This window comes from Anastrepha ludens, chromosome 3 (genome assembly GCF_028408465.1).
Source record: "Anastrepha ludens isolate Willacy chromosome 3, idAnaLude1.1, whole genome shotgun sequence".
Taxonomy (NCBI): domain Eukaryota; kingdom Metazoa; phylum Arthropoda; class Insecta; order Diptera; family Tephritidae; genus Anastrepha; species Anastrepha ludens.
The window spans coordinates 51,277,759-51,302,975 of NC_071499.1; the positions used below are offsets into that span (position 1 = coordinate 51,277,759).

General features: G+C 37.6%; 2 non-coding genes across 2 annotated transcripts; both read left to right on the forward strand.

The window, feature by feature from the left end:
• Positions 1 to 20,321: 20,321 nt before the first annotated feature.
• Positions 20,322 to 20,393, forward strand: Trnag-ucc (transfer RNA glycine (anticodon UCC)). Its single transcript has one exon. It is a non-coding gene; the product is annotated as a tRNA-Gly (tRNA).
• Positions 20,394 to 22,015: 1,622 nt separating this feature from the next.
• On the forward strand, positions 22,016 to 22,097 carry Trnas-uga (transfer RNA serine (anticodon UGA)). Its single transcript has one exon. It is a non-coding gene; the product is annotated as a tRNA-Ser (tRNA).
• Positions 22,098 to 25,217: the final 3,120 nt, after the last annotated feature.

A 25,217-nucleotide genomic window follows, 5' to 3' on the forward strand; every position in this document is an offset into this window, starting at 1 on the left:
TTCTTCATTTTGGAATTTCACGAAGATTCGAACCTATGTTTTCCGAATTCCGAATGGTAGTCACGCACCAACCCATTCGGCTACCGCGGCCGCCCTACCAATTCTAAATAAATCGTTATGTGAGATACGGAATCTAGTGATGATATGACCAATAATTCAGCACTCTTTTGGTATTGCCATAAGAAGTCGCATATGCCTTTTTGTCCCATCTTCAGTAAGTTCGTATTTATATATAGCTCATCTAGGGTTAGTTAAAGTGATACTGCGACGATGGTCTACCCCCCATGTACTGCTTCATCACCTTGTGAAAATAGGATACTCAGCGACGCTTGCATGCTTTGACTAGATTCCTGTCTCTGACCCTCTTCTCGTACATTCGCCTCATTCCTCATTTTTCTATTCAACGCTAAGTGCCGTATACAGATTAGCGCTCAGCTGCGGAAGAGGTTGTAGGTATGTATATCATTGCTCACCCAAGCGTATTAAGCGTAGCGGGGTCAATATCACTTTGTTTATACCACACGACTTAAGTACGAAAATTGGAAACGATATAAAAAGCGATAATCGCTTAAGCGACTTTGATCGAGTTTAACAAGGCGCGTCAGTCGTTTCTTTCTCATGCTAATCGGCGCCAGTTGGAAACACCATCTGAAGCAGAGTCCTTCTCCATCTGAGCTTTTCAACGCAAGAGAGGGCTTCTTCTTCCTCTGCTACCACCAGCTGGTACCGCATCGAATACTTTCAGAGCCGGAGTGCTTGTATGACGACATGACCCAGACCACGTAAAGTTCATACAGCTCATTATTCCATCGTTTATGATACTCAGCGCTGCTAACGTGTGAAGATCCAAAAATCTTCCGCAGAGTCTTTCTCTCAAAGACTCCAAGTGACGCCTCCTCGGATATTGTTATCGTCCACGCTTCTGCGCCACACGATAGAACGGTCTTGATAAGAACCCTATAAAGTGTTAGCTATGTCCATTTTGCCATAAAAACTAACACTTTATAAGGCTCGCATTACGTCCGTTCTAACGTATCCCAGATCAGCTTAGTCAAAAAGTTATTGCGGATGCGTCCTATCGTTTGTATTCACTGTAGCATTAGAAGAAAAGTCATTGCGGCAGCAGTAAGGAGCTTCTTTTATAGCATACGAGTATATAGCGAAGGACTGGGATTTATATCCGGCTAAGGACTGTCACTTCCACGGCATTCCGCAAGCATTTATGAGTAATATTTTTTGTTGTTATAGCAAGAACCATAACTGCTTTAGCGGACAGTACTGGAACAGGCTTAGCATTTTCGGGAGCTCTGGCAGACTAAATCAGACTGAACAGTGATAACAAAGGGTCTGGTGTGATTTAAGAAGATCTTCTGCCAAAATTCTGCTGGTACCATCTTTTATCTTGTCTTTTAACCCAAGCATCTCCTCTTGCTTTTTGCCAACGACCACATTTACCTAACAATCGTATTTTGTATACTAGAATGTATGAGTGGCTATCTCGCACCTACATTTTAACAGAGATTTATGTTTTATAGCTTAGAACGTATGCAATTGCATGCTGCCCGGGGAGGTGCTAATTAATTTTGTATATAAAGTACATTAGTGCACCACATGTGGCAAAGAACGCAGCCGAAAAATGCGAATGTGTGGCACCACCTCACTCGTGCGGTGTCAATGCAGCTTGCAGCAATTCGAATAAAGCGTCAAATGGTGGCAATTTTATAGCCATTCAAATTGAAATCGAGGAGGCTTATAGAAAAAAGAATTAAAAAACAAAACACCAAAAAAAGAAAAAATTACAAAAATTGGGCGCTTGAAAAGGAAGCAGCTGTCTAATGCGGAGGTAGAGGCAGTAAAAAATAGAGTTATAAAAAGAAACAACACAGCACAGGCAACATATAAAGATAATTGCAATAATCACAAGTAAATGAGAGCGCCGTTAAATTGACGGTGAAAGGTGGCAAAAGCGTTTTACAGTTACATAGCGGCTACAAGAACAATACAACTGCAACAATTAGGAGCAATGACGCATGCACAGTCTCACTTGCCAGTCATGACTTTTTGCCAATCACTTCCGGTGTGTGGCAGCAAGGTAAGTAACGTGTTGACGCAAGCAAACGCGACTGCGTAGCTGTCATTGTCTATTAATTAGTGCGACGGCGTAGAGATTTATTGCAAGCGAAGGAAATGTGATTTGGGTAATTTGACTTACTTTTTTGGTTACTTTGTTTCTTGATTTTGGTTGCCGTTTTTGATGGCTGAGTGGCAATGAACAAAAATAATTTTTTATTCTTGTGAGAGGAGTTTCGATAGATATTGTTGCATTGCATTCCATATGAGCTTTTACCACCAAAGTATTAGTAATTTTATGATGTAGGAATATAAGGCTAATAAGCAGTTTTCAGGCCAAACAGGTTTATATTTTATACCAAATCTTACCCGTAACCTGATGCCGACTGATCAATACCTGATAAAAGTGGCAACGTAAGGTAGACTAAGTGGAGAGCGAGGCGCGCAAGGTATTAGCGGTTACGACCTAAGCAGAACTTTAAGGCGTACAATTCTTCCAAAAATGATTGAATACAAGATTTGGAATTGCGATGCAAAATTGTGAAAGTATTTGTGGCTGCTCTCCAATGCACCTTCTCCTGTAGAAAGTTGAGACATCTAGACCAACTGCAGCCAGAAGAAAGGCACATACGCTCAATCCAACCCATCTCAATCCTGAGTTTAATAAGGGAACTGAGACTGGATGAGTTACTGTGATGAGTAGAGGGCACAAAAGACCATGAGGTCGAAGTGCAAACCTCATCTAAGAATCTAATCTAATCTAATTCTGGCTGCTACGGCATGAGGGATTTGAGCAGAGCTGGGATTTAAGCAGAATAGTGCCCGCACATTTCAATGCGTTTGCTTACGCTCTTCCAAGCAGTTCAGTTGTTCAGATGGCAACGCAGTAATATGGGCAGGGACTGCATTGATTTTTCCTTACCTGACTAATGCAATCTAAGGTTTTGCCGACCTACATTGTAAATAAACAGCTGTCATCTCACTTATTACGTCAGCAAAACAGCCGACACCTTCAAGTTCGCTGAGACGCAATTAACGGTTAGATGTTGGCCACATCTTTGCAATCGGTACTTCGGGATTTCGTTCTACAGTGAAGTGGAGGAGATGCAAAGTAACTGAAGAGAATTACATAGCCATCCATACCGATGATTCCAAAACGGACCGTGTCACTGAGCGGAGCTGCGCTCCGAAGTGCTCGGTAGATCTTTCTTATTATCATAATCTAACTAGCTAAGATTAAGAGTTTCTGCAGGGTCTATTGGAAAGCAACTCAGAAGTAGTTCTGAGAATCGGGTATCTTTTTATGTATACAAGCAACACTCTTGCTCCTGGTATCACCAGCCGCAAAGCTAAGAATAATCTGAGATTGCAAGTTTACGTTGAGCTCGGTGATCAAATCTAACATAACTCGTAGCGATATCGCTTCCGGATTGGCAAGTGGTGAAGCTTTTTCCAACGAACTCGCACTCCTCTCATCTATTTGGCTATACATTTTTCGCAAGAACACAGAGAGGAATGCATAGGAAAACCTCACGGAACTAGAATCAGGATCGCAGACTATTTTTACAGATGACTCTGGAATGAAAATCAGGTTAAGTAGTGGAATAAAATACTGAGCTCTCACTAAATCTTATCCCTCCCTTATCTAACAAGGAAAGAGACTTGATTATCTGAGGTAAACGCTGTCTTTAAAGTTGGCCGCCGTAGCTGAAAGAGTTTGTGCGTGACTTTCGTTTGGTCTGACCCGGATTCACAACCCACCGTGGGCATGAAATACTGAACTATAGAATACGTTCCTTTTCAAATAGTGGCCGCCCCTCCAAATGCCACAAAAAATCTCCTCCTCTTCCTGCCATAAGAATTCTCCTCATAGAAAACCAGCTGACATTTGAAGTTGGCATACAACTGTAGGGCTCTCCATTTGTGGGAAAACATCAAGACGCACCCCACAATTAGTAGAGTATCTCGGCCAAACACTCAATAATTAGATATAGCTTTATTTTAAAATTAGGGGAGACCGAAATTGACTATACAACTATACTCTTGTGGGCAGTTTTTAGAATTTTATATAGATTCCAAATCTTCTGGGAATGATTTCGAGAAAAATTGAGGCAAATTGTCCCACCCAAATGTACATTCTAACATTCTATAAAGCTCTTATCATGCTCGCAGGCGATGGAACAATAAGCTGTATGAGCTTTACGACAATAGCGAATAAAGATTCAGCAGCTACGTGGACTGTGTCATGTCGTCCGAATGGGTACAAATGCTTCGGCTCTGAAAGTATTCGATACGGTACCAGCTGATAGTATGTAGCAGAGGAGGGCCCCCTCTTGGAAGAGGAACGTTTCCAAGGGTTCTTGGTTTCATTTGGTGTGTCCATCTGACGCCGGTCAGCATGAGAAAGAAGCGACTAAAATCGCGTATGCGGTTATCGCGCCAAATAAAAGTTAATTCGCAATAATCGATGGGATACCTGTCCTATTTTATCTGGCAAGACATATCTGGACTAAATTTAATACATAAAAATCGAAGTTTCTAAGAGACTTGTTTGAGTTCGCAATTCCTACTCCGGAGAAGAAGTAATTCCGATATTTCTTTTGGAAAGTGCTTTTACGGATTCCTTTAAGAATTCAAATTATCAAAAAAAAAAAAAATTTGGTCAAGGTAAACTAAAAGAAATAAAGAACATTCTCAATAGGAGAGATTTTTATACCCAGCATTATTTGGCGGCCAAATGTAACTGAAAATACTAATCAAATAAATAGTTTGTTTAACCTTTGAGTTACTGCCAGATAAAGAAGTAAATTGAGAAAAAATCATCAGCTACTAAAACTAGGTTTCGCACCTCACCAAACAAAGAAAAATATCACAAATCATTACGAAAAAGATGGCATATCTTTACAGTGACTCTGGCCCAAGTATATTAAAATAGAGAGTCACTTTGAGATGATCAGCGCTAAGGCCTGTCGATTGCGACGACGTCCTCAGACATTGTTGAAGAAGTCGAAAAGCTTGCTCTGGAGATGAACATTTGAAAAAGCAGGCAGGCACAGAAGTGGTTGGTGTAGCATCTATGGCCATTTGAAACATCTTCTGTGGTTATCGCGGCTTTTCTAGACCCAGTGTAGTGTGATTTTTGAGCGATCTTTTGTAGCCGTATAATCGACGCTCCCGATAAGTTGTAAGTGTTGGAACGCACATTGGTCTTCACTAGGAACCATTAGCAGTTGACGCCTTTTGAGTGAGTAACATCAACTGAATATTGGTCCAATTTATTCCGACTGCACTATGGTTGCACTCACACTGCGATAAGAATCAAGAACAGTTAAACAGTTTAGTGCAACTTCGCGAACGCTGCATTTACTTCATTTGGCGGCGCATAAACGACAATTTTAATGTTTTGATAGTTTCTATTTTACGAGCATTTTTACAAAACATTTCTTATTGTTCGTTTTTATTTATTTTTGCCATTGTTCCCCTTTCAAAAAGTGCCCAACCTGCCTTCAATTAATCACGCCGCCGCCACTGCCGCCGCTGTCGCTGCTGCTGTTGCTGCCTAATGTCGCATTTAAATGCTGCGCAGGCATGCCACCAACCACAAACAGGTGATTGCAACAACAACAATGACTACAACGGCAACGGCAACGGCAATGTTGCAATGCCATACGTTGTGAATATCATTGGGTGTTGTTGTAGCAATAACACGAAACTATGCATAAACAAAAGCACTCCTGAGTGTAAGTGTTTATGTATGCATGCTGGCAATTGTAATTTGTGTGTGTATGTGTGTGTGTGTGTGTGAATGGCGAAAAATAATTATGAGCTAAATTAGACGGCTGCTGTTGTTGCTATTTTTTGTTGTTGTATTTTTTTTTTTTTTGTCGCTAACATTGCCGTTGATTGATGCAGATTATTGACAGCCAAAGCGACAAGCAAAACGAATCAAAACCAAAATAAAAAAAACAACAACACAAACAAAATAAAGCAACAATGCCACAGAATAATAACAATAAAATAGCGGCGAGTAACCGCAACAATGAGTTTGGAATCTGGCCATTCTTTTTCGGTTTTAATTTTTATTTCAATTTACAATTTGTAATTTGCTACTTTACCACTACACATGCATTTGCTACATGCACCGCCACTTGTTGTGGCACTTAGAACACCACGCATGCGAGCCAACCAAATGCGCTGCCACACAAAGTCCCTGAACCAATTTGAAGGTAATTTTCGTAAAATTTATTTGCAATTCGGCAATTTGGAAATTACATCGAGAAACAACAACAACACGAAGCGAATAAAAACACACACACACATACACTGAATAAAATAGAAACACAAAACAAAAGCATAAAAAAACACCAACGTCATCGTTATTGAATTTTTTAATTTGTGTTGCAAGTTCTGCTTAGGAAAGTGTGTGCGATGCGCAAAAGCAAAAAATAAAAAAACAAATAGATAAACAAACTTAAGAATACAAATAAAAATTACAAAAAAGCTGCAACCAAAATAAACAAAATTGCCACAAAAATGCCGCTTCGTGCGTGTTGTCTTGCAGATGTTGCAAGTTCTCGGCGATTGTGCAACAGCATTGCACATACACTTAATTGGCCACAATTGCTGCTGATGCGGTGTTGTTTTGCGGTGTCGTCTGTACTTCAAATTAATAGCGTTAATGAGTATTGCTTACAAAATATTTGTAGGTGTGTGTGTGTGTATGGCTGTATGTGCGCTCTGCAGATGTAGACGCGCGATTGCTGAAATCGAAAACCTTTTTCTTGGAAAATGTATGTACAACCGACTGCAGTGGAGCCTTAACGAGTAGTGATCATTCGACACGCGGCCTTGGTTTCGACACTTTTACTTGTTTCTGGTATCGGAGCAAAGTATCGAGTATCGAAAAAAATATCAGTAAAAGGTAAAGGCGCATATTCAAGTAGCGAGCAAACAATTTAAATTATGAAAATCAGGCAACTGTTTTACATTTTTTTTTTAATGCACGGACATAAATTTTCCATGGATCCCGTGGGAAACGCCAAATCAGCAAAATACCGGTCACGTTGGAAGCACAAGGGCTTAGCTTTTAGACCTAGTTTTAGAATTAAGATAATTTGTAAGGTCAGTTGTAAGGTCAGTTGTAAAAGATTCAGCCACGAATACAAATCGGCCTTGTTCGGACGCATTTTTTTGTTAATCCTGCTAGATGGATTTTTTTAACTTATGCATCCTTGGTCCAGTACAAAGGTTTTTCAAGGCCTCACTCACGCACTCACTCAGCCACGGCAGCCGTAATATATTGAATTCAAATATTTTTTTTGTTTTCCTTGCTCACTCCTCTCGGGAGCATAGGGCCTCGACAAGACTTGTCTTGCGTTGCATTGGTTAATCTATTTTGCTTTCTGACAGGGTAGGTGATTAGCCTGCCGCTAGCAGTCCTAAGTAGTGGGAATGCCCACCTGTCGTTGCTTGGGAACAACGCCTTCTTACTGCTTGGAACGCCATCTGTGTTTCACTTTTTTTTGGCAGAAGGATCGCACAGATGGTTGAGGACTGCGCTAAATTTAGTGTATCTGCGCTATTGACGCGGTTGACCGCTTCCTCTTCCTCACGCCACTGATGCAATGTGTAACTGCTATTTTGTTTTTGTTTTTTGCTTGTTTTATCAGCCACAATGCAAATATTGAATTTGCTGTCTATTGTGCGGGAGTAAGGATGGGAAGGATAAGGTTTTATGTTTGAGAAATGAGATTTTTTTGTTTTAATAAAAATATGCAGCATGCGAAAAAATTTTAGCACCTCAAGTTTTAACAAGTTTTGAGTATTTTTTATTTATTTAAAAAATAAATACAGTTCATTCTACGCCAAAAGCTATGTTAATTCAAGTTTAATGTTAATCCAAGTTTTACGAGGGGTGTTCAAAAAGTATCGCGAATTTCGATTGTTTCGTAGCGATATGTTGGTAATCATGTCTCTCACTCATGCAGACGAGTTCGGCCATTTTGAATGTTCAGTTAATTGTTGACAGCTGCTTTGCTTGCACGTCTTTCGGCTCGTCCTCGATTTTTACCTATTCAAAAAGGTGGATCAAAGAACATGCTTTGGACCAAAGCAACGTTTATCGGTGGTACAAAATGTTCTCAGAAAGCCGAGTTGTGAACGATGAAAAGTGTGCCGGATGCCCGAGCACTTCAACAACAGACGAAATAACTGATGAAGTGAAGAAAATGGTATTGGCCAATCGTCGAATCACCGTTAGAGAAGTTGCTGAGGACCTAGACATATTGATTGTCTGGTGCCATTAGATTTTTTTCTATGATTTGGGCATGAGACGGACTGCTAAATTTCGACCAAAAGCAGCATCGCATGAACATTGCTAATGAGATGTTAGACTCTGTCTGCGACGACCCAAATTTGCTCCAGAGGGTTATAACTGGTGACGAATCGTGGGTTTATGGTTCTGACGTGGAAACTAAAGGTCAATCATCTCAATGGAAGCTGCTGCACGAACCAAGACCGAAAAAAAGCGCGTCAAGTTCGTTCGAATGTAAAAGTTTTCTTGCCGTTTTCTTCGATTGCAGCGGCGTTGTGCATCATGAGTTCTTGCCACAGGGTAAAACGGTCAATAAGAAATGTTACCTGCAAGTTTTGAAGTGCTTCGAAGATTGGAGAAATCGTTGGCATAAGTGTATAATGTCTCATGTGGATTTCTTTGAAAGGGACAGAATAGATATTAATGAATAAATAATTAATGTTTGAAAAACACAAAATTAGCGATATTTTTTAAACACACCCCGTATTCTCTTTAGTTGTAAAAGAACTAAAGAATTCGACAAATTTTCATCCAAATTTTAAACTTTTTAATCAGAGTTTAAAAAAAAAATTGGGGTACGTAGTTTTAAAGCTTTATAGACTTTAATATAATAAAATGCAAGTTTGATGTGACTTTGAGTGCGCGTTGATTTTGGATAGCGGATCTCCACGTCAGTTCTTTGTTGTATGGAAAAAATGCGTGAAAGACAAAAATCAAGGCAATTTTTTAGACACTTCAAACTCTAAACAAAATTAATAAAATTTATAATTACATACCAACATATTTTTTAATTTGTGGATTTTTTATTGAATAAAAAATTAAATTAAATGAAATGAAGTTTAGTACTTGGATTAATATAATTTTTAGACAAATAATTTTATAAAAAAAAAAATTAGTAAATTTAATATCATTTTTTTGTTTTTAAATAGCAAATTTAATATAATTTTATTTTAATTAGTTCATTTAATATACTTTTTGGTTAGACAAAAATTTATAACTTTCGAATCGGTTGGTGCGTTACCACCATTTGGAATTCACAGAGAGAACGTAGGTTCGAATCTCGGCAAAACACCAAAATTAAGAAAAAGTTTTATCTAATAGCGGTCGCCCCTCGGCAGGCAATGGCAAATCTCCGAGTGTATTTCTGCCATGAAAATATCTACCGTTCGGAGTCGGCTTAAAACTGTAGGTCCCTCCATTTTTGGAAAAACGTCATGGCGCACGCCGCAAATAGGAGGAGGAGCTCGGCCAAACACCCAAAAAAAAAAAAAAAAAATTTTTTAAATTGTAAATTTGATGTAATTTTTGTTTTTAATTAGCCAAATTTCATATAATTTTTGTGTAGACAAAGATTTATAATTTTATAAAAAAAAAATAGTAAATTTAAAACAATTTTTTTTTGTAATTAATAAATTTAATATAATTTTGTTTAGACTTAGATTTAATAATAGGACTATGAATAAGTTCGTGCGGTTTTACAACAGATGGCGTAACTTGATTATTATTCCATCGATCCACATTTCCAAACATTCATTGGAGAGCTACTGTCGTAAGGCACAAACGTCAGTATAAGTTTTTTATTTGAAGCGTAAACAACAATATTTTTACCACACTTGAAAATGTCGAATTTCGTGCCAAATAATGTGTTTTTGCGGGGAATTCTTCTTCATTATTTTAATATGAAGAAAAAAGCAGCCGAAAGTCATCGTATCTTGGTGGAAGTTTATGGTGAGCATGCTCTATCTGAGCGAACGTGCCAGAAGTGGTTTGCACGCTTTAAAAGTGGTGATTTTGGCTTGGAAGACGAAGAACGCGAGGGTGCGCCGCCAAAGTTCATGGATACCGAATTGGAGGAATTGCTCGATCAAGATCCGGCTCAAACGCAAGAAGAGGTTGCAAAAACTTTGGGAGTTGATCAATCAACCATTTCCAAACGTTTAAAAGCCATGGGAATGATCCGAAAGGTAGGCCATTGGGTGCCGTATGAATTGAAGCCAAGAGACGTTGAACGCCGTTTTATGGCATGCGAACAACTGCTTCAACGGCACAAAAGAAAGGGTTTTTTGCATCGAATTGTGACTGGCGATGAAAAGTGGGTCCATTACGACAATCCAAAACATCGGGCAACGTATGGATACCCTGGCCATGCTTCAACATCGACGTCGGCGCAGAATATTCATGGCCTGAAGGTTATGCTGTGTATCTGGTGGGACCAGCTGGGTGTTGTGTATTATGAGCTACTGAAACCGAATGAAACGATTACGGGGGATGTCTACCGACGACAATTGATGCGTTTGAGCCGAGCACTGCGAGAAAAACGGCCGCAATACGCCGATAGACACGACAAAGTTATTTTGCAACATGACAATGCTCGGCCACATGTTGCACAAGTGGTCAAAACATACTTAGAAACGCTCAAATGGGATGCCCTACCCCACCCGCCGTATAGTCCAGACCTTGCGCCATCCGATTACTATCTCTTCCGATCGATGCAACATGGCCTGGCTGACCAGCACTTCCGTAATTACGATGAAGTCAAAAAATGGATCGATTCGTGGATTGCGGCAAAACCGACCGAATTTTTCACAAAGGGAATCCGTGAATTGCCAGAAAGATGGGAAAAAGTAGTAGTAAGCGATGGACAATATTTTGAATATTAAATTTGTAACCATTTTACGTCAATAAAGTTTCAAATTTCGAAAAAAAACCGCACGAACTTATTCATAGTCCTATTATAATTTTTTTTAATTAATTTAATATATTTTTTGGAATGAAATGGAATGGAGTTTAGTATTTGGATTAATATAATTTGTTTTGGACAAATTAATTTATTAAAAAAATAGTAAACTTAATATAATTGTTTTTTAGAAAAACTTAATTTTATAGAAAAAATTAACAAATTTAATGTAATTTTTTTTAGACAAAGATTTTTAATTTTATCACAAAAATTGTATATTAAATATGTATTTTTTTATTAGTAAATTTAATATAAATTTTTTAGTCAAAGTGCTATAATTTCAAAAAAAATGATATGCATTCAAGCAAAAAAGGCAAATAGTTAAAACTGTTGAGGTGCTACATTTTTTCACGGGCTGTAGTTACACTCTCGACTAGTCCATGCCATCCAAGTGGATGCAATACTTGAGATATTGAAATATGAAAGCACCCACTGATGAAATATTTAATAGAAAAGGAAGTAAAATCAAATCAGTGGCAAATTAGTATAGGCAGAAATTGCGATATTAAGCCGCTCTTTTAAAGTCAGCCAAAAACGTTAACCGGTTGGAATCAATTTAAGAAAGTGTGGGAACCACACAAACATTGAATTTTTGTCCATTTTTTTTCTAATTTTTATAATCATAATTTTTTAAGTTTTATATTTAATGCAGCAACCCTAGCAAATTTTTAGAGATATACAAAAAAAATTAGATCTGGCAGGCATTCAACGCGCAAAATGGTTGGATTCGAACGATTATGCAACTGACAGGATTTCAATCAAATGTCAGGTAGATACACAGATATGTCATTCAAAAAATCAAAATGAGTAGCAATGACAAGCCTGTGCACACACACCCAAAAAGCTTAGTAAACAAAGTGTAAGAAATACTTGAAACAAAAAAAAAAAGCCACCACAACAATCGTAATCGGCAAATAAGTACAAAAATTACAACTTAATTACCACATGCCAAACAAAATTCCACGAAAATATACCTACAAATACATTTAACTGAGTGTAAATGAGCACAAATGCATGCACATACACCGAACAACAATAAAAACAATTGTGGTAAAGTAATCGAAAATAGGCGAATTTATGCAACGAGTCATAGAATTAATGTCGAATCACAGAGATTTCATAAAATACCACAACAGAAATGCCGCAAAAAAACACCAGAGGCCAAAAAAAAAAAATGCAATTGCCGCAGAAAATAGAAAAAAGTTGCTTACTTGCTGAGCGGCAGGCGGTAATACGAGTACAATTTGCAAATTATGCTATGACATGGCAAGCGGCGGCAGCAAGTCACCCTGCGCTCTGCCAACTACGCTCGTTTACATGTGTGTGTTTGTGTGTATGTGCGAGCGTTAAAATCAATTAAATGTTGCCGTGAAAATTGACAACAAAGCAGCTTAAAAGATATTTATTTTGGAGTGCAGCAAAGACATATGAGCCGGCAGTGCTACAAGTGGCAGCGACATTTATTAGAGGTCACCAGGCGGCAGGCAGTCAATGCGTTGGCAAATGTGTGAAGAAATAAACGCTGGCAATTGGTTGGTATTATTCATAAAATTTTATAACAAAATATTTGTTTTTTTACAGCCTTTGTCCAGCCTCACAATGACTGCAACATTTTCGTTTAAATGCAACAAAAATAAATAAAATAAAAAAACAGAAGATTTCGGCTGGACATGGTTAGCCTTTACTCCTTGAGCACTGCAACTCATAACTGACGAGTGCCTATGCGACAGTGATTACTTGTTTTTCTTTTTTTTTTTTAGCATCGCCAGTATGACTTTTAGATTTTCCTCTACTTGTTTGTTTGCTTGAGTTCAGCTAAAATTACCACCTTCACCTCGCTGTGTCAATGGCCTAGTGCGTGATTGAGTTCATCTGATAGAAAAACAAAAAGTTTTTTTTTCCAATACAATGCTAACGGCAATTATTTTGACCATATGTAACTTAAGGTGGTAATTACCGTGAATTACGCAAATTAACGGCAACGCAATGACGGCAATAGTGCATGAAAAGAATAATTTAAGCTCTTAAAAAAATGTGTAGAATTGAAAAATATGTATGTTGAATAAAATTTGAAAAAAAAACAAAATTATTTTTTATATAAGTAAAATATTTTCAAATAGCATCCTTTTAAAATGCAAAGAATTAGGCAAAAAGCATTTGTCATGAGAGCGGAATCAGGGAGCTCAAACAGAGTCAATATTTTTTTATGACAAAATTCATTCTTTAGACTTACCGCTTCGAAGTTCAGATGGTTGTTTATGAACAATCGATTGCTATTGAAAAAAAACATTGTCTACCATTTGGTGTTTGACGCCTACACTGGGCATAGAACTCGGGCACTATCGAATGGATGTCACGCGCTAACCCATTCGACTATCGTGGTCTCCTTAAGGGGACCCGGTGGTGTAGAAATTTCAAAAAATCGATTTCTTGTTTTTTCGACATTTCGAAAGTATAGGCCGCCGTAGCCGAATGGGTTGGTGCGTGAATTCAGAGAGAACGTAGATTCGAATCTTGGTCATACACCAAAATGAAGAAAAAGGTTTTTCTAATAGCGTTCACCCCTCGGCAGGCAATGGCAAACCTTCGAATGTATTTCTGCCATGAAAAAGCTTCTCATAAAAGGTATTTGCCGTTTGGAGCCGACTTAAAACTGTAGATCCATCCATTTGTGGAACAACATCAAGACGCACGCAATAAATAGGAGGAGGAGCTTGGCCAAATTAAAGGGTGTACGCACCAATTATAAAGGGTGTTCCAATAACAGGTGTTATGAATGAATGGATTGCGCTATCAAAAGATGATTAACGATTTTTTATATCCGGAATTGGATGGTATTGATTTGGACAACGTTTATTTTCAACAAGATGGTGCTACATGCCACTCAAGCAACGAAACCATTGATCTTTTACGGGAAAAGTTTCCGCACCGTGTTATCTCTCGAAGAAGTGATCAGAATTGGCCACCGAGATATGGTGATTTAGCACCTTGTGACTTCTTTCTTTGGGGACACGTGAAAGAGAACGTCTACACCAATAGTCCAGGGCCGATTCAAGAACTCTAAGATGGAATTCGCGAGCCTATCGAGGACATAGGGCGGCCACTTTGTAATTCGGTAATGGAAAATTTCATGAAAATGATATTGTCCCGCAAGCGTGGTCGTGGTGGTCATTTGCTTGATGTTATTTTCCACTATTAACGGCGTACCTTCCTCTTTAGAATGAAATAAACATCCGATCAATTATATTAAAAAATAGCATTTTTCTTTGAATATCAAAAAAACACCTCTTAGTGCTAAAAACCCCTTTATGTATACTATATAAAAAATAGGCAACACCGTCCAGGTCCAATTTTCATTTTTCCAATTTCATTTTTGTATGTAAAAGAATTTAAATAAAAGACCCAAAAATTTTAAATGTCGTTTTTCATTCTTGTTATTGTAAATAAAATTCCTGTAAATACCTTAAACATTCGAGCTCTTGACCTCCGGAACCCCTTAGGTACCTTCAGTTGCCACCAGAATTATCGACAAAATCATTTAGACTCGACTTAGGCACGAATTTTTTGATTTTGGGAAGTTTTATTTGTTCTTTTGATATTATTTTTTAGCAAATTTGTTCTCCAAAGCCGCACATTGTTAACATCCATAAGCACTCAAACTATTTCTAAATATTTCAACATTCTGAAACTATGACAATAGCCCACATACTTACAAATATTGGGAGAAGAAAGTTTATGGAAGTTGCATAATTTTTTCACTTTGCAATTCAAGGAATTTCAACAGGAGGAATTGTTGCACTGGACTCACTAAATGTTCTTCTTTTCTTTCTTTTCTTCTCAGGCACGCTTCGAAAAGAAAGCGTTTTTCTGCACTTCCTTGCTAAAATCGAAATGTTGCTTACTTGTTGCACGCGCAAATTCGTTAAGCCTCGATACAAGTCTATTAAAAATTCTCTCATGGCAGTCTTAATCCACTCACTTCAATCTATCTGCACTTGATGTCCCGCATTCTATTTTATTGGTTATGCATAATACACAGCCATTCAACCAACGATCCATCCATCCATCCAGCCATCCAGCCATCCATCCATTCGTCTAACTATCCAATAGCAAACATTTCAGAAAATATATTCGCAGCGACTGCTTATGTAATAGAGCGAAGGCAGGCAGCCGGGCAGGCATTCACTTATTCCGTTCAATTTCCTTAAGGCTTTTAAGGCAACGACGTATAAAGTTAACAGCCTCATAACTTCAAAGCGTCCAACACCCCGCCCACCTGCCTACCGTCACTGACTATTTACATCCACCGCTAAAACCAAGCGCTATGCGTTTTCTCATCATCATCGCAGTCGTCGAATTTCCATAGTCCGACAGACAGACAGTCATTCAGTCGGAGGCGACGCATTATTTACGCAGCAGCAGCAGTGGCAGCAAAAGCTTTTGAAAGCACTTTATGCAGCTGTGTGGCAGTGGCAGGAAGCAGATTACCACAGCAATTTTGCATAACTGCCACTGCCAGCGCCGCGCCGGTACCAATGTCGATGTTGTTGCCGTTGCCGTTGCCGGTTGGCCACAGCGTGTTGCAAGCTCCCTGCAGCCGGCAGCCGTCAAACGACAAAACAAAACATAAATCAATCTAAAATGCATCGATTTTGCATCAATGCGGTGTGGTGGTTCACTACGTTGGTGATGAGAAGCACTTGGCGACGCGTTAAACGAAGGAAGAGTGGCGAGCGTCGTTTGCGCAGAAAAAGTGCGTCGCAGGTTGCATTGCGTGGCGCTGCAAAAAAAACAAAGCCATAAAAGACGATTGAGGCACAAAGCAAAAGTACTGAGATGACTGAAATGCCTGCTCTGGAACAACAATCGCGCATTTGTTGCGGCATGCAAATGTTGCAAGTTGGAAAATGCCTTTGCAATTTTTGTTTTTTCCTTCCTCCTTTGCTAAGACATGGAATAATAAAAGCAACTAATAGCATTTGTAAGAAAAATGAGTGAGTAGCGGTGAAATGATTATTGCGCTGCGTGCAGAAATCGAGTGTTCCACGAAAAAAAAACAGAAATAAATTGTTGCTGGCGGCAGCGGAAGACGGTGTTTGCTGCAGTTATTTTTCGCTATTTCTTTCTTGCTGTTGCCTATTGTCTCAAAGCAGTTGTGGATTGAGCTACGCATACTCCAATTGAATTCACTGGCTGGGCTATGTTGCTGGTAGCGACTGGCGGCGACTTTGTGACACACTGTGGGCATGGTTTGATAAAGTTATTGTATAAATCGTTTCGTGTTACATTTATAGTACAATATTATGCTTTAGTAAGGTTAATTTCAAATTGAAGTGAAATATATTCGTCTGCAAAAATTTTAATTTTCCTAGGTAGTATCGATAATCAATTTTGTTTGCTTGCTTGGCCGGAAAACAATAGAGGGTTTTCATTACAATTTTATTTCAAATTTGAAATTGAATTGAGCTGAATTTTCTTTGGTATCGAAAACTTAATTTGTTTAAAAATGGTGGCCAAAACTATATTGAACATTTTTTAATAGTTTTTATAATTTTTTTGTTTGTGGATTTAGTTGGACTTAGTTTTTGGAAAAGTTTCCAGAAATTGCGGCACTCGAAATTCTGGCCACAAATTCGCAATAGGCAAACATTCTTTTTTTTTTGTTTTTGTTTATTGAAATGTTCTAAATTTTGAAATACATTTCATTCAATTACAACTATCAAATAATGTTTTTCTGCGGTATTTACAGGAAGTGCGTAATAAGTACTGTGAGGCAGGGGACAGAAATGTATAAGTATATCTGTTGGCCACCCGCTAGCTAAAATTTCTGGAACACAATCACGAGGTTTTTCCCTTAAATGACGTAGTATTGATGTTGTTATCGTGTGAGCTACGATCATTCCGGAAAAAATTTTAGTATTTCTTTCCGACCTGCATGGGGCCCTAGTATGGTGGACTGCGACAATAAAACTGACATACTTAATGCCACTGGAAAGGATTCAACGACTCGCTGCTCTGTGCATAACAGGAACGATGAAAACCACTGCAACGGCGGCGCTGGAAATGATAGTCAGCATTTTACCATTGACCTTATGGCGGAAAACCTGGCAGCGAAATCCGCTGGCTGCTGGGGTATTCACCTGCAGAACCTTCGGTCACAGCTCAATAGGAAATTGGAGCTCAGGTTGCACAGACTACATGACTCCGTACTTTAATTGGAAGAGAAGGTTTCGAATCACAATTGAAGAGGAGGGATGGCATAAAGGCATGAAGCCTGGCCATAGAACTGTTCACATCTATACAGACGGCTCTAAAACTTTAGACGGACTTTAGACCTGCTCCCAGGTATTTACTGCTCAAAACTAGGGATAAGGCAGCCTATCAAGCTGCAAGAGCACAGCAGTATTTTCCAAGCGGAAGTTTTTGCTGTGGGGAAAGCCGCGGAGGTAGCCTACACTAGAACAAGAAAGAACTCAACAATTAATATATACGTGGACAGTGAAGCAGCAATAAAAGCAATAAGCTAGGCTGCATATTTACTGGGTACCTGGTCACAAAGGCATTATGGGGAACGAAATAGTAGATGATATAGCAAAAAGTGCTGTTAGACTACCTTTTGAGCAAGAGAATGACATACCAAAACCGCTAAGCGCAATATACAACGAAATGGGCGACCACATGAAAAGGCAAGTGGAAGCTAGGTGGACTAACCTGACCGCATGCAAAACAGCAAAGGTCATGTGTAGAACTAACGACAAAAAACTGACTCAATTCGTACTTACGCTCTCACGAAAGGACTGCAGAACTAGTATAGATATGCTAACAGGTCATAATCTATTGGCTGCACATGCGTACAAGATAGGTATTGTTAACACGGACAAATGCAGGAAATGCAGTAAGGAGGTTAAGGAAACTTTAGAACACATTCTGTGCGTCGGTCTGGCATTATTAAAAATGCGTTTAAAATGCCTGGGAGCCCCATTGTTTGAGGGTCTGGAGGATGTCTCAAAAGCGGATCTCCCAGCTCTACATGATGTCTACTTTAGGTATTCATAGAGGTCGGTCTCCATCTGGTATCGCTAGGGACAACAAGGTCTGTGCGTGGCCTATTGCCAAGCAGGCTAACCTAATCTAACCTTTCCGACCTTTAAAGTCAAAAGTTCATCTTTCAACGTCCGCCATTTTGTGAAATTTTATTTTGTTTTTTAAGATCATAGTTCACACGATAACGACATTCATACGGAACAATAACTTGTTCGTCTTTTTCATTTCAGTCACTTGTGAATCACGGAATCCGTGTCGCCAGCGACATACCTTTTTTTGGAAGACCCATTTTTGAAGGCTGACAACTTTTTGAACGAACCTCGTAGGGCAAAAAAACTTTTGGTTTTTAACAATAGATCAAAAACTACGACAAAAAAAAAATCTTTTTTCCTCTCCGTTTTACACGCTTTTAAAGAAACACCCAAAAAACACTATTTCAAATGAGACGAGGGCCTTAAGTCTCCGACAGTGCGCATCAAGGTTAGCAAGTCGCCGAGCCTCAGAGTTGGTATGTTTTTCGAGCCTTTTGGTATAAGCTGCAGTGTATTGTTTGGCAACTTCGCACATCTTGATGTTACGATGAAGCCAGTGCCTTTCAAATACCGTAGAGCGTTTACTGCGCTTTTTATAAATTCGTTTTGAAATCACTAAAGTTTTTAAATACGTGTTTGTTTTGCACAGCTGGCATAAGCCCGCACAAGCTTCAATATTTTGAATTCGGCAGTCTCATTATAAAAAATAAACCTTGTTTTTTCAAAGAAAAAGTCAGTGTAAGAACGTGCAAAGAATACAAAGGTAATCACGGGTGATGCAGATTTTTTACAGGATTTTTTTGCATTTGGTTTTTTTCAGACGTAATCGTAGTGCGAGTTGGACAACGTAACTCGTGACTGAAACGTTTTATAAAAATGGTGGTTCAGCAAAAAGTGCATACGCATTAAGCCATGAAGTACATTTTCACCTAAACGGATACGTTAAGCAGCTAAACTGCCACCTTACAGAAAATCCGCATGTCATTCAAAAAACAAAAAATTATGCACACAGAATGAGTCACTGCTTGGTATGTTCCGGTGGTCAGTGGCTAGCGGAGACATCGAAAATGTTGCCAGTAACACCATTACGGTGAACGGTGAGCGGTGCGCGTAATGGCGACATTATGACTAATTTTCCATATATTAGCTAAATTAGATGGCATGTACTTGGAAAATATGCGGTATCAACAGAACGGTGCCACTTGGCACATAGCGCATGAAACCATGACTCTATAGTGAACAAAGTCCCAAGGTCGCTTTATATCAATTTGCGTCATTAATATGAAAATAATATAATAACCGGAAATGAGCAGAAAAAGGAGATTTCACATTTTAGTCCAGTTTATGTGAAGGTCGTGTGCTCATCAATAGTTGAAGTTTGTTCTGTTTCAGACATTTATCTTTATAAGATAAACTCCAAGGATGATATTTTAGAAGATTTAGCTAGGCGAGGCAAAATTGTAAGCGTAACTTCGGCTTGCACGTCATCTAGGCTTCAGCAGCAGAATTCTGGCCGCTCATTTCACACGCACTTCCGCAATCGCCTAATCAGTCGTTGTTCAGACGGCAACGAAGTAACCTGAGAAGGTGGGTGGGTGTGTTGATTTTTTTCATATATCACCAGTACAATCTCAGTTTCTTCATAAACAAATCGCTCACAACTCCGGTTACGTCAGCGAATCAGTGGTTTCCTGCCAAATCGCTGAGAGCCGGCCACACTTCTGCCTTCGGTGTATGAATTTCTTACTTTCAATTTGTATTTTGGTAATGCTGTCATGCCCCTCTTCTTTAATTTTGAAACCTCTATTTGCTTTGTTCATATCAGCTTTTCTTCTTTTACGAAACATGTGTGAAAAAAACCCGACTGCTATAATTTGATTAGCATGCACACATATGAATGTATGTAAACATATTTATTTGTATTTAATTAGTTGGTTTTTGTTTATTATTGTCTAAGCCGATGGAAATGAATTTTAATTTATGAGTCGTTATAATCTCGAGAATAAGTTGCCCTACTTCACAGCGAAAAGAACAAAATACATAGAACTAAATAAAATAAATTTGTTTTATTTGTGTTCATATGCGAAATTTGGCATGCTTGCAAATTGCACAAACTCACACCATCGCGTCGTTGGTGTAATGGTTAGCATAGTTGCCTTCCAAGCAGTTGATCCGGGTTCGATTCCCGGACGACGCACACTTTTTTTACCTTATTTTACCCTATTTTTTTGCATACTTTTATTTTTATATTTTTTTAAGCACATTTTGTTTTATTAATAATAACAAATTTAATTTGTAGGGAAGAAAGTTTAATATGACTCTCGAATGAACGAGTTCGCCGTCGCAGCAGTGGTATGCCCTGCTTGCATGGACTAAAAATAACTATAAAAATAGTTATAATAATAATAAAAATCATAATGATAGCAAAAAATAAGAATATCAATAAATTTAAACAAAACATAAAAAAAAAAAAAAAATTAAAAAAATAGTGCCAACACAACATCCAGCACGAAACTGCCATTGTGTTCGGTAAAAATGGCTCACGCGTTAAGCGGGGAGAAGAGTGATGGGGAAATAATAACAATAATTACTATATTCACAATCAATTTATTTAAAGTTTTCTTACAACTTTATTACAACATTGCATTAAATTATTACTTAAATTGTGTAAGTTCTTGTAACTTCCTTGATATTTATTCTCATATACACGCCGTTGCGAAATTTTAACCCCACCTCAATTTTGTTTTTTATAAAAATATATAGTTCATATTACAACAAAATCCATACAGCAAAAACCAAAAATGTAAAGTTTCAAACTTTATATAAAATTTTCCCAAATTTTGTAAAATTTTTTAAATTTTCATCAAAACTATACACTTTTTAACCGAAATTCTTAGAATTTGTTTGGGTATGCAGTTTTATAGCACATTGAATTTTAGTTTAACAAAATGTAAGTTTCAAGTGACCACAAAATACCGCTGATTTTTGAAAATTTTTGTCACTGAGGTGTCACAACTTTTCTTCCATACAAAGTGCATGCGCCAATAGTTTTAAGTGGAAGAACAAGCACCGCCAACGAAAAAGAAAATGCAAAAATATTCATGCAGTAACATTGTTTTTGGCACTAATTTCTTCATTAACAACTAATCAATTTTCTTCGGAATTGGCTAATTATAAAAGATTTATGGATGTACCAAATTTTCCTTCTTATTTTGGCTAATATATTAATGAAATAAGAACAATAATAAAAAAATGCATGTATTACAAAAACATATATTGTTGGTGAAGCAATATTTTTGGTATTCATATTTTTTCACTGCAACAAATATACAACAATTTTTTCAGTAGTAATAAATTTTCTTCAGTTTTGATTTTTTTATCGACGTGCTTCAATCTTTGACTTTCTGCGTCTTTTCTTCTTTTTTCGTGCATATACAATAATAAATAGATATATTTTCATTAATTTTACAATTTTAAATTGACTTTTTGTATGTGAGAACATACCTAAATACATACCTATATATTAATAATTTAATTTTAATTTATTTAAAGTTAGTATTATCATTAAAAAATTATAATCTGGTGCAATTTAGAACGACAGCAACTCAAGCCAAAACCGAAAGAAATTGAATTCGCGCAAATGTATTAAAACGACAGAATGCTACTACTGGCCTTGCTTGCTTTCCCTCTACATTTGTGCCATCTTCTCACAGTCAACGCACAATCAACACACTCAACACCCATTCACACACATATACCTATATATGCATGCTCATCAACCCCCAGTCAAGTGCACACTTTAGCAAGTATTTCATAACAGCTGCGGTGTCCGAGCGGTTAAGGAGATGGACTTGAAATCCATTGGGTTATGCCCGCACAGGTTCGAATCCTGTCCGCAGCGAATAATTTTTTTATTTTTATTTCTTTTTTTATAACATTATTTTATTTTTATTTAATGGGAAAAATAATCTAATAATAGAAAAAAGTAAGTTTGGCTAATTGTTAAATGAGAAATTATGAAAAATTATCGTCTTGTAATTGGCAAATATTTTAATTAAATGAGAATAAAAGAAACAAGAATAAATATGTATTATTGTATGTTATTTGTGGTATTAAAATATATTTTTTTAATAATTTTTTATATTCTATTTTTGACTTTGATAAGAAAAAATGTGCCGCAATTAATAATTTTAGTTGTTATTTTTTTCAAATGCATTTATTCGAATAAATTCTAATTTATAGCTGATAGCAAAAATTTTCAAATTAACAAATTAGTGTTTTAAAAAATAGTAAGCGAAACAATGAACACCGATCCATTTGCCGCAAGAGTTTCAGATCTCATTTCGACGGCTCTTCCCATAGAAAAAACACGGAAATTTTTTTTTTTTTTGATATAGGCTTTTTGATATTTTAAAAAAGTTACATTAGCGTACGCAAACCACAAAAAGTCAGTCATTGGAGAATATTCATACTTTTCCTTTGATGCTATCCATCATCACTGGATGCATCAGAGTTGAAGCAGTCACATACTCGGCTGATGGCTTCCATTTTGTGCGAAACGAGTTTTTATTTTTAACAAAGCCTTTCGTGGATTTCAAATTTCAGTTAACCGCTGCCCAGTATGGCTCTGTAGGGCGTAGCTCTGCATATTTTGGTGGGTTGCTCTACTTGGGAGAAAAGTGCACGCCATTGTCTTTATTGCGAATAATCCCTGTTTTGCAATACTGCGAAGTAGCAAGACCAGGCCAAAATAATACACGAAATAATATCCCTATGCTGCTTTATAAAGGGTAAAAAATTCCTTTTCTAAGCATTCGTTTATGTACACCTCCTGATTTAGCAAACCAGTTGTAACAAAAATTTCACTTCTTTCGTCATAAGACTCATTCACCTTCCCTTTACTTTCCGCGGCGTAGAACTGCTTCTTAAATTGTCCCCCTTTCATTGTTGTTGTTGCCATTGTTGTAACATCTTAAAATTCCCCATAAATGTTTGGTGAATGCTGCTTAGAGAGACTTCCTTGGCTGAATATAAAACAGTGTCATTTCCGTAACGAATAACGTCGTTACGTCGTCCATTACGCAGTAGTAAAATTTTATAAAAAACTCTTCGTTTAATCAGCGAGCTCAAGAGCTAAAGAATGAATTTTATGAATTTCTGAACTCTTATTACATTTTAAAGTAAATATTTTATTTAAATTTTTTTTTTTTAATTTTAAAGTTAAATAAACTATCTCTAGTAATTTAAGCTCTAATTAGCTCTAAGTGATCTGCAAAAACTATTATGTTTTCGACTCAAAATAAACCAAAATAAAAAAAATTACGTCAGCTGAGCACTCTTTTTAAATTCTTGAAAGAAAAATTGGCGAAGTAAAGAATTTTCACACATAAACACCTTCAGGCTTCTCTTTAAATGAATTTTCTGATGTCCCATGATTTTTGCTCCAGAACCTTTTATTCGCTTAACAACAGAAATATCTTCTTTATTTTTTTTAGTTACTCTTTTTACCGTAGAAGTGCAAACTCCAATATGATTTCCTACACATTTTCGCGCCCATATTGGACTCTTTCGTAAAGTGGGCTAAACTTTTTTTCTTAGTTCGAGTGCAGTTGCTGCCATTTTTCTGTACGTCATTCTTCATACTGTAAAAATAGACTTACGTCAAGTAAATATTTCTATTTGACAAAAAATCATAGTCTATTTCTTTAGTGAGTCTAAAAGTATTTTTCTTGAAACAATGAGAGGCCTGAATGTTTCCATGTACCCTCCTTACTTGACTCCTATTCGAAGTGGAATATTCTGGAAGATTTTCTATAACTGCAAACTGTTTGAAGCCATTCTATTGTTTGTCACCGCCAAGTAGTCAAATTAGATATCGGTTTCGAGCTCGTTGAGTTCTTAATATGGTGTCTCCTATTAATTTGGTGCGGAGTATGAAGAAAATGTTTGATGAAAAAAGGGATTGATCTTCATATACTTTACTTTAATTTTGACCAGCTTCCCGCGTTGAATATTCCACGGTGCATCCGTTTGATTTTTTTTTTTAATTTTTTTTTCATTTTCTATTTTATTTCTCGTACTTCTATTGCGGTTATTATCATGCTTGTTGCTATTGCTATTGTTGTTGCCGCTGCTGTAGTTGGCTATGCAAATAGCTGGCTTTTACCGTGCGGCTTGCGTAAATAATAACAATAATTGTTTGGCATTTCGCAAACGCAAAGAGCAATTGGTGGCAGAAATGCCAAAGCAAATGAGATGCATGTTGCAACTTCCCGTTGTAACAAAACGTGATAAAAGCAACTTGAATGCGTATGCATGCATATGTGCGTGTGTGTGTGCGTATAATACAAGTTTGCATAGATGCTTGAATGCAAATGATGTTGTTTTTGCTACATTCTATATGCACCACATCTACGTGCGCGCTTGTGTGTGTGTGTGTGTGGCATGTGCGTCACTTGGCATTGCGTTTGCCGCATTTCAGCGCGCACTAATTGCATGGCTGTTGACCACGACCAATTGTACGTACAATAATACGTACAACAACAACAACGAACACAACAACAACAACAACAAGTACAAACAACAACAATAGCACAACAACAGCAGCGATGTTAGCACTCTTAAAGTATACTTGCTTGCGCGTGCCGCTGATTTGTGCAACGCAATGCCACAAACAAATCAAAGCAACTGAACTTGCAACACAAACACACTTGCAAGTGTACACGCAAAATAACAAAAGAACAAAAAAGAGAACAACACGTGTAGCATCAACTGTTGCCGTTTGTTTTCGCTTTTTTTTTCTATTTTCTCGTTTGTTGTGTGGCATGCAACATACGTTATTTGCATGCGCGATTTATTTGCCATGCTAAATAAGTGGTTTGGCATTTAAAGTGGCGCTTCATTAGAATACAGCGGCGTCGACGCGCATGATCGAATGAGGCAGATGTGGCTAGTTGCATACATATGCACATATACGCACCAGCTGTGGCAACAACAACAACAGTAACTGTAGTTGAGGCTG